We start from the raw sequence: 15,088 nt of genomic DNA, 5'->3' as shown, positions 1-15,088 counted from the left end.
AAATTATATGCATTTTTTGATCTGCGTGGTACATGTTCTTTGCAGCAGGCATATTAACACGTGGTTACGTTACCATGTGACAAACTTCCAGTAGTCAGACCTCTGATCTCTCTCAATAAAGATCATTAATCACCAAAGGTATGTTCACATTTTAATTGTTGCCTGAAAATTGCTGGAGACCAGGAATGCAGCAGCAGGTACTTTTCAAACCATAATGCACTTACAAACATGACGCCCTCACCCGAAGTCAGCAACCTTTTTTGCTTGGTGCATGAAGATGCAAGATTCATATACATGTTTTTTTAACATTAGGTCTGATTACTATGTGAATGTAAATAACAATAAAGCATACATGCAAACTGTGACTACATGCCTGCTTTTCTCAATATTTCACTTCAAAACTATGCGACTGTATTTGTTTAACGGGCGGTGATTTGTATAGGGTCAATGGAAAATCCACAAGGTTGTCCCTGTCCCCCCCAGAATTTTAGTGTCTCCTACGCCCCTGGGCAAGGCAGTTTGGATTCTCAGACTCGGCGTTCTCCGTAAGCCTCTCTCAGGGGCACATGAGCGCGGGATCGCTGGGGGTACAGAGAAGCGGCAGCGTCCCGGCCTAATTCCATCACATGACGGGCCCCGCAGCAGTGGCGCTCCTTGGGCGGGAGGGGGCAGGCTTCTAATCAGCCTCAGCTGCCGCCCCTCGCGGGGCTTTAAAGGGGGCGTGAGAGGCGGGAGTTCATTTTCTCTCTTTCAACATGAAGCCGGCGGTGGTGCTGCTCGGGGTCCTGCAGCTGGTGCTTGGCGTGGGAGCGGTCACGAGTGAGTGGTTTCACGCTGGTGACAGACGTTTGCGCGGTATTTGCTGCTGTGGGTGAGAGGAGCGTAAAATCAGCGGTGCTAGTTGGCGAGGGGGGGCGCTACTAAGTGTCAGGTGCGGCAGGCGAGTTTTAGGAGTTCTCTCCACAGTGTCTGGCCCGCCAGGTAGGCGCTGTGAGGTTGCAATCTCTGGGTCTCGTGGTACTCTACACAGGCGGGGTAGACAACAACCCGTTGTAGTGTGCGGCTCTTAGGACCCACCTGCAATCATATCTGCAGTTTAAAAATGTTACTGCCTGAAATGCGCTTTTGTTTTTTCAGAGCTCCCTTCTATAATGCGGGATTAAAGACATTAAACGTACTTTTCTTTATTTTCTTTTGACCATCTCTGACTACTTGGAAATGTATTCCCTGAAATCTGACGGACAGTTGGTGGAAACGCAGGAGTGCCTTCGCAAATGTTGACGCCTGGGCACCTGAATTAATGTAGTTGATTTTAAGAATCAGTCCTACAGTGCCGTGCGCCCCCTGCCGGTGAGGGGAGATGAGGACTCGCAGCTCCTACGACGGGCTCGTCGGTATGATGTGGGGTTTTAGTTGAATGGGTGCGCGGCCTCTGCTGCTTCAGAGGTGGGCAGATCACGCCTCTTGGAGTCCTGGTCCTGGAAACGAAAAGAGCAGCCCAGCCCTCGGATGACCCGCCATTGTCATTAGATGCGAGGAGAGAGAGAGACCCTCTTCTACTTAAATTCGCTTTTTGTGTGGGGATAACTATAAACGAAGCAACTCCTGACGCTGCTAGTTTGTAGTGAGGTGTAGCTTAAACACAACCTAACTTTCTGATTACCAAAATGTTTCCAGACTGGTATTTTACTTCCTCTTTTCATTACTGCATCCAGGTACAATACGACTGACAGAACACATGCCAGGACTATTGGCGTTGTCAAAGGTTGTTAGCTGCATAAGAATAACTGTTGTAAATAATATTGAAAATGCTTCAGTACTGAATAACGAACGCCCAATTAAGGATGTTGTATTAAACTCTAATCTGTAATTTTATTTATGGTGGGCTTGAGATATCTAGAAGCTGCTCATATGCAGCGGCTCTAACGCCGTAGAGCTGTTGCATTTAGAGCCTTACCTCTGCCCTTCACCCCTCCTGCCCCACTGCCGATTCAGATCACTGTCGGGTGATCTACCTTCCAATAGGCACTGCACTTGGCACCGGTGCAGAACACTGCCGAGACCCGGCCCACTTAAAGCCCTATGTAAATGGAAAATGTATGGGGTTTGAGTAGATACCAGAAGAGTTGGGGCCCTTAGTGGAGAATTTTGACTTGGTTGGCCTCCTTTCCTTGAAGCCGAAGACTCTTTTTGCAGTGAAGCCATAACTTGCAGCTCCTTGTGCCAACCTGTATCGTAGGACCGTTTAATTATCTCCAATGAGCTACCCTTATCGTTTCTGGTTATTGTAAACCATATCACCCATAACGTGTTTATTAAAAAAAATTTGCTAAGCTTTTGTTCTGCTCATCCACAAGTGGAAAGGGCTTACGAATGTTGCTTTCACCAATCATTGGATCAGGTCAGCGAGTGTTAAAAATGCAGATGAGAGCCAAGTGCTGCTTCCGAAGCTCCATCACTGAAGGCTACGGTAAGGCAATTGTTTCTCAAATTCAAATTCAAATTGTTTCTCAAGATTGCACTCCTTGCTGTGTAACTATTGCAAGTTTGGCTTCACTTGCAGGTGTTCTATGGCAGGGGTTGATTTTCTTACTGTTTAAATCTGAGTAACGACTTTTTGGTTCTATTTTGCTTCCAGAATCCTACTCTGGGCAATGGTACAGCTGGCTGAGTTTATCAGGCATGTGCCGATGGTGTTCCTGCAATGTTAAGGAGTGACATTCGACATTCATTTCTATAGCTCATACCCCCCCCCCCCCTCCCCCCCCCTGGCAGTGCGTTGAAGCACTTTATGATGGACAACACTACTCCAGACCCAAAGGTTAGGGCTTAGTGCAGTCTTATTGGAAGTCTTGGGCACTAAAGCAAACCATTTCATGCTTTCACTCGTGTAATTTGGTAGAATAAGTTATCAAGAGTTGGGTGTTGTCACTAGTGAGTGGAGGTTGTATGGCAGTTCGTGTTTGGGATTGGGAGGTGAGCTAGAAGAGGTTGCATATGAGGGGTTTGGCTTTCAAGATGGTTGTGCTAGTGATCTTTGAAATGAGCTGTGCGGAAGTTGCAGAAATGCTTTAATAGAGCTTCAGGCATGCACGTGACTTGGAGAAGATTGTGCCCGTGAAGAGAAGACATGCAGTGGATGGGGGAAAAGAAAAGGTCTTTTGAAAGGGGTTCTAATTCGATTTTAAGTGACTGGTTTTCATGCTGGATTTTATAAATGGAGGGCTCGTTTTGTAACTACACGCAATTTGAGGATGCAAAACTTGGACCGAAGCAACAGTAGTTCAGTGTCACGATAATGCACGTGCAGTACTTTTCGGATTCATTAGAATCCGATGAACAGTCTGCAATGCTAGGTTCCTGTTAGGCCACTCCTCCAGCAAGGACCACTCAGCTCAGAGGTTGCAAGCTTACAATGATTGGCAATGCTAGGTTCCTGCTAGGCCACTCCTCCAGCAAGGACCGCTCAGAGGTTGGAAGCTTACAATGACTGGCAATGCTAGGTTCCTGCTAGGCCACTCCTCCAGCAAGGACCGCTCCGCTCAGAGGTTGGAAGCTTACAATGACTGGCAATGCTAGGTTCCTGCTAGGCCACTCCTCCAGCAAGGACCGCTCAGCTCGGAGGTTGGAATGTAGCGTAGTTCCGATTTTCCCAATAGGCCCTGCGTATTGGAATAACATAAACAGTAGTATCGACGTAGAAGTGCGGATCTTCCAGGCGTCCATTGACTATGCTAAACTTAATTGGGTTTGTTACCAACTAGCTCAGAGGTCACTGGAAACTTTCTTGACTGAAATATGAAGTGATCAGCTTCCCTGGCACGGACAAGAAGGGATTCCGTTTTCCAACAACCGTGCAACATGACAACTTTGCTCCTCAGATCAAGAGTCAATCTCTAGGGTCGTGTGAAACAATAGACAGTTATTTTACTCAGTCAGGTTGGTGCAGTTTACTTTCACAATATGTAGAGAACAGAGAGACGGGCGTTTGTCAATAAAGGGTTAACATTTATTGAACAGTCTTTCTTCTCGTACAAGAGAAATGAATTGCCTCAATTGCAAGACTTGTTATTATAAAAAGTATGTACAGTAAGATAAGTATTGCGAAATAATACTGTAAAAGCATTGATATGGTTTCTTAGCCATACAATGGTTTAAAAGTAATAAAACCTATATACAGTCATATATACATTAGGCTAAAATACTCAACTGGTGCTTCTAACTACGCCTACCCCAGTGTACCTGACCTAAGTCTAATACTTGGGAGGGGAGTAAGTAAATAGCTTTAAGTTAAGTTGGTTTTGCCAAGGTTTGCTTCAAGAATTCTCTCTCAAGGGTTTAGTCAACACCATACCTCTGGAATAGAATGATAGAGGTCTGGTATCTCCCTCAGGGCTCGATATCCCAGTCACCCGCAAGGGTAGACCAGAAACGCTGGAGCTGGATTTCTCGGCAGGAGAAAGGCAGCGTCTCGTCTTCAGCGCGTCGAGGAGGAGAAGGAGGGGGACGGCGTTTGCGGGCAGCTTGCATCTGCTGGGCTCTTGCAGGGGAACGGCTGTTCAGCTCCTAGGTTCACCACACCATCGTTCGCTAGTTAGCAGCGATAGCAGTAGCGATAGCAGCTATATCTTCAGCATACCAGCAGCTTCAGGCGACGGGCAACAGGGGACTTGCTTAAGGCCACGTTGGTAGTATTTATACCTGAAAGGTGCCTTGTTTGACGTAAGTTTGCTGGACACAAGACGTCAATAAGATGTCACTAGGAAGTGATCGTCTATCAGTGCTCATTAGAGTTCTATTACTAATCAAAACACAGCAAGCGGGGATTTCCAGGTTTGCTGAGTTTTTATCTTGTTGAAGAACTCAGAGTGTTAATCTAGGAATCTCAGATAGTGGCTTCTGCTCTGTCATTGCACTAATTGCTTGCAAAGGAAGTGGCAGAGAAAGCTATTCTGGAATGTGGCTCTGTTCGTGTGAGGCCAGAGATGAGTTACTGAATATTGCACTTGAACGGTTATGCCAATATAGGGAACAAATGGATTTATAGCCGAATAGGGGCATAAGGTCACAGTATCGATCAGGATCCTAGATAAGCACGCAACAGGAAGCTGGCAATGCTAGGTTCCTGCTAGGCCACTCCTTCAGCAAGGACCGCTCAGCTCAGAGGTTGGAAGCTTACAATGACTGGCAATGCTAGGTTCCTGCTAGGCCACTCCTTCAGCAAGGACCGCTCAGCTCAGAGGTTGGAAGCTTACAATGACTGGCAATGCTAGGTTCCTGCTAGGCCATAGGAGCGCTGTTTGCGTGCAGAAGGCGCGCCTAAGGCAAGCCCGTCTGTGCCCGTCCGCGCCAGGACGGGCCTTAGGGCACGCCACGCCGACCATTTGATCATGTACTCTGCTCAATCCCTTAAAGAGCTGCAACATACCGCCATTACGCCACCCCCAACGGCCATTCGACGCATATCTGCTGTCGGCCTCACGCGCCCTGACCAACCCCATCTAGGCGAACGTTTACCTTCAACGGTGCCGATTAGGAACTCCACGCCCATAAGGGTATTATATTTGAACACCCGTTCGCTAGTGAAGCAGTCCCATGACATTTTTATCTTGCTATCTAACTACAATCCTGACATGCTTCTGATTACAGAAACTTGGCTAACATCCGAGTCCTTTCCAGATATTCTGGCTGCCCTCCCTCCTGACTACTATATTCTTCACGCCGATTGCCCTGACGACCGGCCTGGGGGTGGGGTGGCAGCCATCATATCTAAACGTTTGCCCTCCATCTCCTCTTACACTCTTCCCCTCCCAGAGGTGGAGAACTTGCTTATCAGTGTGCAAACTGACACCGGCCCCCTCACTTTCCTCCACCTGTACCAGCCTCCCTTTCTCCAGTATTAGGGGTGTCTTTCATAGATTCACATGCTTGAATATTCCCCGTCGTCGAAGTGGGAGTCCCACGGTAAATAAAATAGCAATAATGCTAACAAATATATATATTGACGCTCACGGGGAATGACCAAACAGCGGGAGGAACTCGCACACCACAACAGCTTTTCCCCAACAGCCTTTATTAGGTTCAGAACGCTGCTTTCACCGGTAAGTGGGCTGCTTCAACCGGACGCGTTTCGGGCATCTCCCTTCCTCGGCGGCATACAGTCCCTGAGACACCATGAAGCTCCGCCTCCATATAGAGCCATATCGCAAGCCAGGGATTGGCTGATCTGGAGCCGTTGTGGTGTGCGAGTTCCTCCCGCTGTTTGGTCATTCCCCGTGAGCGTCAATAATTAGCGGCCGTCCTGCCGCTGGGAAGGCACCACTCAAGAGAAGGAGGCCACGAAGCTACATCCAGTGGCTTCACTTGTGGGACACTGCAACAAGGACATTATCACGCTGCCCACGCTGGGGCTCATCCAGAGCTTTGAAATCAGTGCATTCGAGCATCATGTAACTACGGACTACGCCTCCCACAAAGCAACGCAATCCGATCATCCAGATCAGCCAATCCCTGGCTTGCGATATGGCTCTATATGGAGGCGGAGCTTCATGGTGTCTCAGGGACTGTATGCCGCCGAGGAAGGGAGATGCCCGAAACGCGTCCGGTTGAAGCAGCCCACTTACCGGTGAAAGCAGCGTTCTGAACCTAATAAAGGCTGTTGGGGAAAAGCCGTTGTGGTGTGCGAATTCCTCCCGCTGTTTGGTCATTCCCCGTGAGCGTCAATAATTAGCGGCCGTCCTGCCGCTGGGAAGGCACCACTCAAGAGAAGGAGGCCACGAAGCTACATCCAGTGGCTTCACTTGTGGGACACTGCAACAAGGACATTATAACGCTGCCCACGCTGGGGCTCATCCAGAGCTTTGAAATCAGTGCATTCGAGCATCATGTAACTACGGACTACGCCTCCCACAAAGCAACGCAATCCGATCATCCAGATCAGCCAATCCCTGGCTTGCGATATGGCTCTATATGGAGGCGGAGCTTCATGGTGTCTCAGGGACTGTATGCCGCCGAGGAAGGGAGATGCCCGAAACGCGTCCGGTTGAAGCAGCCCACTTACCGGTGAAAGCAGCGTTCTGAACCTAATAAAGGCTGTTGGGGAAAAGCCGTTGTGGTGTGCGAGTTCCTCCCGCTGTTTGGTCATTCCCCGTGAGCGTCAATAATTAGCGGCCGTCCTGCCGCTGGGAAGGCACCACTCAAGAGAAGGAGGCCACGAAGCTACATCCAGTGGCTTCACTTGTGGGACACTGCAACAAGGACATTATCACGCTGCCCACGCTGGGGCTCATCCAGAGCTTTGAAATCAGTGCATTCGAGCATCATGTAACTACGGACTACGCCTCCCACAAAGCAACGCAATCCGATCATCCAGATCAGCCAATCCCTGGCTTGCGATATGGCTCTATATGGAGGCGGAGCTTCATGGTGTCTCAGGGACTGTATGCCGCCGAGGAAGGGAGATGCCCGAAACGCGTCCGGTTGAAGCAGCCCACTTACCGGTGAAAGCAGCGTTCTGAACCTAATAAAGGCTGTTGGGGAAAAGCCGTTGTGGTGTGCGAGTTCCTCCCGCTGTTTGGTCATTCCCCGTGAGCGTCAATATATATATATATATATATATATATATATATATATATAATCATATAAGTAGTAAAACAGATAAAATATATACTGAAAAACCTTTACAAAGGTTACTACATAGGAATGCATTAGAGAGAAAAAACTCATTTGCAACATATCAGTGTCATTATGTTAGTCCAAACTGCAGCCAATCCGGCTCAAGCACCCCCTAGAACCTTCTCCTCAGAAGCTCAAGCCCTCAGATTTTCTACCGCACGTCGTGTGAAGGGAGTCTCCCTGAGCTCTGCTCAGTTCTTTTCCACTTATCTACTCTTCTCAGTTTTTCACAAAGATGTCAAGTAAGAAGTCTTTATTTAGACCTTGTTCCTCCTGTGGGAAATTGCGTTTATTTGAGAAGGACCCTCATGACAAGTGCATTTACTGCCTGTAACCTGATCACAAAGTGGTTGATTGTAGGTTATGTAGAACTTTCAATCCTAAAACCCTTAATGACAGGGAGGGTCGCCTTCTTTTATGGCTTAAGCGCCTTCAAGATAAGGACACGGTTGTTTCTGACGCAGAAAGCCTTCAGTCAGCTCCTTCTGTGGCTTCTAAACGTGGCAGTGTTCAGGAGTTACCATCTCCTTTCCTGAAGAAAAGAAAGCTGGCTTTGACTGTGGCTGCAGTGCCACCTACTACTTCTGTGCCTGTTATAACTACGCCCACGAGACCTGGCTCTCAGGCGTCTTTTCCAGCTTCTATTAAAGTGGTTACACTTTTAACAGCGCGGTCGTCGACGGGCTCGTCGACAACCATCCCGACGACGAGATTGGCTGCTGTGGCTTCGTCTACAACTACAGTCACGACGACATCGTCGTCATCGTCGACGAGAGTCTCGACGACGGCTCTCACGTCGACGAAAGCCTCTGTTTCTTCAATCCCGTCGACGATCCCTATCATATCCTCGACGAAGAAGCCATCGTCGATGAAGAAACCATCGTCGTCAATCCCATCGTCGCCGAAGGCCTCGTCGACGAAGCTTCCGTCGACGAAGCTCCCGGCGACGACGAAGATTCCGTCGACGAAGGCGCCGTCGATGTCTAGGATGCCGCCTACAACAGTCACCGTCGACGGCCCAGTCGACGTCTACTACATCGTCGACGACAGCATCATCGACGGGCTCGTCTATGAGCAAACCAGCGACAGTAGTGCCTAAGCCTTCTAGGTCCACGGAGGCGCCTACAGACTCACCGTCTACGGCGACTGCTTCAAAATCGTCATCGTCTACGCAGGGCTCTGCGTTGACAGCAACTTCCAGTTCTTCATCCTACGCCAACATGCCTTTAGTGTCCTTGGACACTTCAGTTTCTGCTGTACAGTCCTCATTCAATAAGGAGGAAGATTCCGCTTTCCACTTTCAATCCCCTGCTCTACAACCGCCACTTCAGTTGTTCGTGTCTGACCATGAGACTGATTCTGTTCCGGATGACACTGTTTATGGGGATGCCCGGAGTCCATCAGATTTGATCATTAAATGCCAGGACACTACTTCTGATGAAGAAGAAGAAGTTGAGCAGGTAGATCAGCACGAAGACCAATGCGTGCAAATTCCAATGACGTCTATTCCAATGACACTTTTCTCTAACCTCCAACACATGTTGGACGATTATAATAGACGCTTTCCACCTACCCCCCAGGGTACTCCGGTTCATGAATCTGCTGATGTAGCACTTTCGCATCAACCTCTACAAACATCTCCTAGACAGTCGGCTCCGTCAGTACATTTGAGTGCTCCTCTGTCTCCTAATCCACATACGGACACTGACTCAGAGCCTGAGAGAGAGGAAGGAGAAGTTTATCAGGATTCAGATGGTGAGCAGGATCCTTATTTGGCGGAATTTGATAACTATCTGGTTCAAACACCCTCGCCACAACAGGGCACTTCAAGTGATTCACCTCCTGTGGACATCGCTAGTTTTCATAAGCTTATGGACAAAGCGGCGGACCGCTTCAAGTTGTCAAGGGTCCAGCGTGACGAAGATTGTTTTCTGTATGATTTTAAAAATCAGCCTTATAAGCAGGTGCATACAATACGAATTATTGAATTTATTTGGAAGGAAGGGCAAAAGATTATGAAGGCTCCTAACTCCTTGCCGGCCCAAATACCTAGATTGGAGAAAAAGTACAAGGCTCCAACTGGCTCGCCTGCTTGTCTGCTCTCTCATCCAAAGCCAGACTCAGTGGTGGCTCAGGCAGCACAACGTCTTGCACGTAATCCTACAGCGCCTGTCACTTCCCCTCCCGATAGAGAGGGTCGCCGATTGGATGGAATCGGAAAGAAATTTTCGTCCATGGCTTCAACTTCAGCCCGTGCTGCGAATGCTCTCGCAATTTTGGGTCGTTTCGACCGACAAATGTGGTCAGACATGTCCATCTTTCTTGCGCAGCTTCCAGAGTCATCCAAAGCGGAAGCGCTCCAGGTCCTTCAGGATGGTCAGAGCTTCGGAGGAGATTATAGACTGTGCTGTAGATGTGGCGAATACTGCATTCCGTATCCTTGCCAGTGCGGCGGCGCTCCGACGCCAGGGATGGTTAAAATCTACATCTTTCAGACAAGAGGTCCAGTCAATGATGATTGACATGCCGTATGATGGCGAATCTTTGTTCGGTTCCCAAATCGATGCTTCTTTGGAAACAATTAAGAAGGATACCGACACGGCAAAGTCGCTTGGTTCCTTACAATTTAAGAAACAGCCCTTTCGTGCAGCACGGGGGCGGGGCACCTCGTCCAATTTTTCCAGAGGACAGTCACAGTACCGCCAGTACAATCAGCGAAACCAACGGTACTCAAATCCACAATCTGCTCGTCAACAACAATCCAGACCCTATAGAGGGAAGTCCAATTATAGAGGTGCCAACAACGCCAACAAACGACAATGACTTGCCAGTTTAACAGGATGTTGGAGGTCGAATCTCGCAGTTCTACTCTCAGTGGTCTCAAATAACATCAGACCAATGGGTGTTGGACATTGTGCGCAAGGGTCACGCCTTGGAATTCACAGTTTCCTCCTCCATCTCCGCCTTCGGGTCCGCCACCTCCCCATCTAGAAGAACTACAACATCAAGTTCAACTATCATTAACAAAGGGTGCAGTCGAAGTGGTTCCTGTATCTCAGCGGGAGAAAGGCTTCTATTCGAGGTTCTTCCTCATTCTAAAGAAGACGGGGGAGTGGCGTCCCATTATGGATCAGAGGTATCTCAACCTATTCCTGAAACAACAGTCCTTCCGCATGTTAACGTTGTCAGAAGTCTTGCGGTTTCTCTGCAGCGGCGATTTTTTGACGACAATAGACCTGCAAGACGCCTATTTTCATGTACCAATCATTCCTCAACATCGAAAGTACTTGAGGTTCAAAGTGGGACACAATCACTATCAGTTCAAAGTCCTACCTTTTGGCCTCAGATCAGCTCCTCGTGTGTTCACGAAGGTTCTAGCCCCGGTCATGGCTTATCTGCGTCTTCAGGGAGTCCAAATATTTCCTTACCTGGACGATTGTCTTTTAAAATCCCAATCCGCAAGCCAGCTGCATCACGACACTCGGTTGTGCCTTACCCTCTTCAATTCTCTAGGGTTGACCATCAATGTAAAGAAGTCACATTTCACACCTCGGCGAAGCAGGACATTCCTCGGGGCTGTTATAGACACTGACGTGTCAAAAGCGTTCGTCTCCACCGAGCGGAGACAGAAGATAGTTCATCTGGTCTCCACCATCAGATCAAGAAAGTCAGTTTCAGTGCGAATGTTAAAATCATTTCTGGGGATGGCATCATCTTGTATCGCACTGATCCCGAATTGCAGGTTACGTACCCGTCCTATTCAGGAGGAATTGGACCTACAATGGCGACAGGTGTCGGGGTCGTTCAACGACCAAGTGACAGTCACGGCTTGCATGAAGACCAGTCTGCTGTGGTGGGAGCAACGGACCAATCTGAGCCAAGGGGTCTCTTTCCTTACCCAGACTCCAGATCTGACATTGACTACGGATGCGTCCATGGACGGATGGGGAGCCCATCTCCTGGACCTTTCCATCAAAGGAAAGTGGACGGCGACTCAGAAAACCTGGCATATCAACAGGCTAGAATTGCTGGCGATCTTCCTGGCGCTAAAGGCTTTCTTACCAGTGGTGCACGGAGAATCGGTGCTGGTTCAAACAGACAACACCACCAGCATGCACTACATGAACAAACAGGGAGGCACAAAATCTCAGTCCCTGTCGTGTCTTGCCCAAAGGATTTGGGAATGGGCACTTCGCCACCACATTTCTTTGACAGCAGTCCATCTGCCTGGAGCGTCAAACATATTTGCAGATTCCCTAAGCAGGTCTGCGTCATCCACTCACGAATGGGAGTTACACCAGCCGACTCTGGACCTCGTGTTCCACCAATGGGGTCCTCCCAAGATGGACCTCTTTGCGACTCCAGTGAATCGGAAATGCCAGACTTTCGCCAGTTGGCATCCACATCCGGAATCCAGCGGCAATGCCCTACTCATGGATTGGACCAGCCTATTTGCCTATGCGTTTCCACCACTCCCATTGGTGCCAAGAACGTTGTGGAAGATGCGCAGACAACCCTGCCGCTTGATTTTAATCGCCCCACGTTGGCCCAGACAGGCGTGGTTTCAGAACTCCTTCGAATGTCCCAATGCAAACCCATTCGTCTCCATCCACGTCCGGACCTTCTGACAATGAACGGAGGACAAGTTTGTCACCCAGACCCGTCAACGCTTCAATTGTGGGCATGGAACCTGAATTCATTGAATTTGCCTCTTTAAATATACCTCAAGACTGTAGAGACATTCTAGCGTCAGCTAGAGCTCCGTCAACAATCAAAACATATAGGTTAAAGTGGAAACGTTTCTGTCATTGGTGCGCAGCATCCAACATACATCCTATCAGTTCCACTCCAGACCAACTGTTACCGTTCTTTTTAAGTCTTGCTCAGTCTGGTCTTTCACATGCCACATTGAGAGTCTTTTTGGCGTCCATCTCACGCTACCGTCATGATGGCTCTACGTCTCTCTGTTCATCCAGAATCATCCGACAGTTCTTTAAAGGACTTTTCAGGAAGTTCCCTCCGTTAAGGCGCCCTCCGCCAGCGTGGCACCTCAACGTGGTGTTATCACAACTTATGAAACCTCCATTTGAGCCAATTAATCGTTCAAACCTCAAGTTTCTAACCTGGAAAGTGGCTTTGCTTTTGGCTTTGACTTCGTCTCGTCGTGTAAGTGACTTGCACGCTTTCACCATCAAACCTCCATATTTGCAGTTCAAACCTGATGGAGTGTCACTTCGTACCAATCCTTCTTTTCTCCCAAAAGTACCTACTGACTTCCATTTAAACGAGCCAGTTTTCTTAAAGACTTTTTTCCCGGATCCTAAATCCCCTGCAGAACAGCGACTACATTCTTTAGACATCAAACGGTGTCTAAAATTCTACATTTTTAGGACAGCCCCTTTCCGTAAATCCAATCAGCTATTTATAGCATATGGACTACTGCGCAAAGGACACTCGGTGACTAAACAGACAATAACACGATGGCTCTCTTCAACCATATCGTTTTGCCATCAGCAGGCTGGCAGGCCTTTACCTACTCCAGTGAGAGCACATTCTACGAGAGCGATGGCGTCGTCCATCGCATTGTTTGCCAGAGTGCCTCTACACCAGATTTGTCGTGCAGCGACATGGTCCAGCAGGCACACCTTTACCAGACATTATTGTTTGGAAGCTGTCAACGAAGCGGATACCGCAGTGGGGCAAGCAGTGCTTCGTCATCTTTTCAAATAAGGTGAGCCTCTTTCCCTCCTCCCTCCTCCATCCTTGAGATTGCCTTGCTTTTATGCTGTATATTGTTCTTCAATTGTTTGGAAATATTGCAATCTCAGCTCTAGGAGGTTACTGCTATCTATTCTATTCAAGCATGTGAATCTATGAAAGACACCCCTAATACTGGAAAAGAACAATTGTTACTTACCTGTAAACAGGTGGTTCTCCAGTATTGGTGTCGTTCATAGATTCACATGCGACCCACCCATCCTCCCCTCAGAGGCTCTTTTCTCCTCATGCGCTATTACTAGTGCTACGAAAATCTGAGGGCTTGAGATTCTGAGGAGAAGGTTCTAGGGGGTGCTTGAGCCTGATTGGCTGCAGTTTGGACTAACATAATGACACTGATATGTTGCAAATGTCGTCGTGACTGTAGTTGTAGACGAAGCCACAGCAGCCAATCTCGTCGTCGGGATGGTTGTCGACGAGCCCGTCGACGACCGCGCTGTTAAAAGTGTAACCACTTTAATAGAAGCTGGAAAAGACGCCTGAGAGCCAGGTCTCGTGGGCGTAGTTATAACAGGCACAGAAGTAGTAGGTGGCACTGCAGCCACAGTCAAAGCCAGCTTTCTTTTCTTCAGGAAAGGAGATGGTAACTCCTGAACACTGCCACGTTTAGAAGCCACAGAAGGAGCTGACTGAAGGCTTTCTGCGTCAGAAACAACTGTGTCCTTATCTTGAAGGCGCTTAAGCCATAAAAGGCGACCCTCCCTGTCCTTAAGGGTTTTAGGATTGAAAGTTCTGCATAACCTACAATCAACCACTTTGTGATCAGGGTACAGGCAGTAAATGCACTTGTCATGAGGGTCCTTCTCAAATAAACGCAATTTCCCACAGGAGTAACAAGGTCTAAATAAAGACTTCTTACTTGACATCTTTGTGAAAAACTGAGAAGAGTAGATAAGTGGAAAAGAACTGAGCAGAGCTCAGGGAGACTCCCTTCACACGACGTGCGGTAGAAAATCTGAGGGCTTGAGCTTCTGAGGAGAAGGTTCTAGGGGGTGCTTGAGCCTGATTGGCTGCAGTTTGGACTAACATAATGACACTGATATGTTGCAAATGAGTTTTTTCTCTCTAATGCATTCCTATGTAGTAACCTTTGTAAAGGTTTTTCAGTATATATTTTATCTGTTTTACTACTTATATGATAATTTATATATTTATATATATATATATATATTTGTTAGCATTATTGCTATTTTATTTACCGTGGGACTCCCACTTCGACGACGGGGAATATTCAAGCATGTGAATCTATGAAAGACACCAATACTGGAGAACCACCTGTTTACAGGTAAGTAACAATTGTTCATCCTATGCCTTCTTTCTATTCCATCATGAGTGAACAACTGTTCACCCTGTTAACGATGTACTCCTGTTTCGCCATTTTTGGCGACCTAAACTATTGGTTTAACGACACCAACGCCGGCTCTCATGCCGCTGAGCTCTTCGAGACTCTAAATCTGAATCTCACTCAACATGTCTCCCAACCCACCCATATTAAGGGACACATTCTGGACCAGATCTGGTCCTGCAACCTGGCCCTTTCCCTACCAGACATACTCCCCTGTGTCTGGTCAGACCACCACCTGGTGGACACCACCATCAGTCGTCGGCCAGACCGCCACCCCCCCTGATGGCCGGT

General features: G+C 48.2%; 1 pseudogene across 1 annotated transcript in view; it reads left to right on the top strand.

The window, feature by feature from the left end:
* Window positions 1-733: 733 nt before the first annotated feature.
* The window catches only part of LOC147688858 (protein QNR-71-like), a 53,576-nt pseudogene continuing 39,221 nt past the window's right edge, over window positions 734-15,088 (top strand). The window contains exon 1 of the transcript XR_015300713.1: window positions 734-819. The product of XR_015300713.1 is annotated as a protein QNR-71-like (transcript). The remainder of the gene's footprint in view (window positions 820-15,088) is intronic.

The sequence above is a fragment of the Lissotriton vulgaris genome, chromosome 10, assembly GCF_964263255.1.
Source record: "Lissotriton vulgaris chromosome 10, aLisVul1.2, whole genome shotgun sequence".
NCBI classification, from domain to species: Eukaryota; Metazoa; Chordata; class Amphibia; order Caudata; family Salamandridae; genus Lissotriton; species Lissotriton vulgaris.
Note: the sequence above shows the minus strand (reverse complement) of the source record. Positions and strands in the feature narration are given on the sequence as shown.